The sequence below is a fragment of the Austrofundulus limnaeus genome, unplaced genomic scaffold (assembly GCF_001266775.1).
Source record: "Austrofundulus limnaeus strain Quisiro unplaced genomic scaffold, Austrofundulus_limnaeus-1.0 Scaffold1, whole genome shotgun sequence".
Taxonomy (NCBI): Eukaryota; Metazoa; Chordata; class Actinopteri; order Cyprinodontiformes; family Rivulidae; genus Austrofundulus; species Austrofundulus limnaeus.
This window is the reverse complement of record NW_013952403.1, coordinates 9,175,163-9,176,398: the sequence shown is the minus strand read 5'-3', so window position 1 is coordinate 9,176,398 and position 1,236 is coordinate 9,175,163.

Genomic DNA, 1,236 nt, shown 5'->3' with positions numbered 1-1,236 from the left:
GTTAATTTGATGAAAACATTTTAAATTTCCAGTGCACTCATGTCAGAATAACTTATGGATTTGTTGTATGAATAATCGATTAATCGAAAAAATAATCGTTAGATTAATCGATTAGAAAATAATCGTTTGGTACAGCACTACTTATAATTTTACCAATGCACCAAATTAGAATTAGTTTCTACTATTTGCAGAATTATTTCCTTAGAGAATGTCTTCTATATCAAAGTAAATGTGTTACTGCATGTTATCCTTCACTAATTTAAAAATCAATCAAACTGAATTGTGAATCATTGTGAATCGTCGTGAATCGAATCGAATTGGGCCCTTGTGAATCGAATGGATTTGGAAAATCTGAATCGATACCCAGCCCTAGTTACCATTACCTCTCAGTTATTTACAATTTCAGCACACACTCAAATTTGAGTAACAGGTTCAGGATAAAGCATGACAGATGAAAGAAAACTGAGAACAGCTCTATTGTCTTTTGGGGTTCTAGAAAGCGAACAGACAGTGAACAAGCACAAAATAGGCAGTTGTGTCGTTGTTTTTAAAGATCTCTAAATTTCTTGTTCACATGGAAACACTAGACGTGGTATTGTTTCGCCTCCGCTGACTCTTCACTTTTAAAACCTTCTGAAGTCATGTGAGCAGAGCCTCAAAGCATTCAGAGACGTGAACAACTCAACCACAACAAACATTAGCTCAACATCTGTAAAATCTACTTAGGTATAGTCCTTTTTATATTTTCTATGATGAGCTGGCTGTGGTGGCTATTTTAAAATCAGGATAACACCAAACAATCAGTTATTTGTTTGTCAGTTAGTTGTAGATATACATCCAATTATTATTTTGAAGGGAGCACAGGAACAGAATTTTATAAATACACAAAAGTTATGTTTCACCCTTGCATTCAGATGAAAACACAGTCTTTGCACTACACCAAATCATTCAGAGTTCAAAAACCTTGAAATTTTGAGAACAATATTATAGCTGCACCCTTAACCTAAGACAAAGCTGCATCTTTGTGTTTGTGCTGCAGATGCTACACAAACTTGCTGCCTCACTACAGCAAACTTTCTTTAATTATTTTACTTSAATTAGCAGCCAAGACTGATGAACAATAACACCAACAATATACAGTCAGTCTTTGTTGTGAGTCAACAAAGGGAGACAACACAGACGACCCTGACCCACAGACCCCTCCCTGACCCACAGACACCTCCCTGACCCACAGAC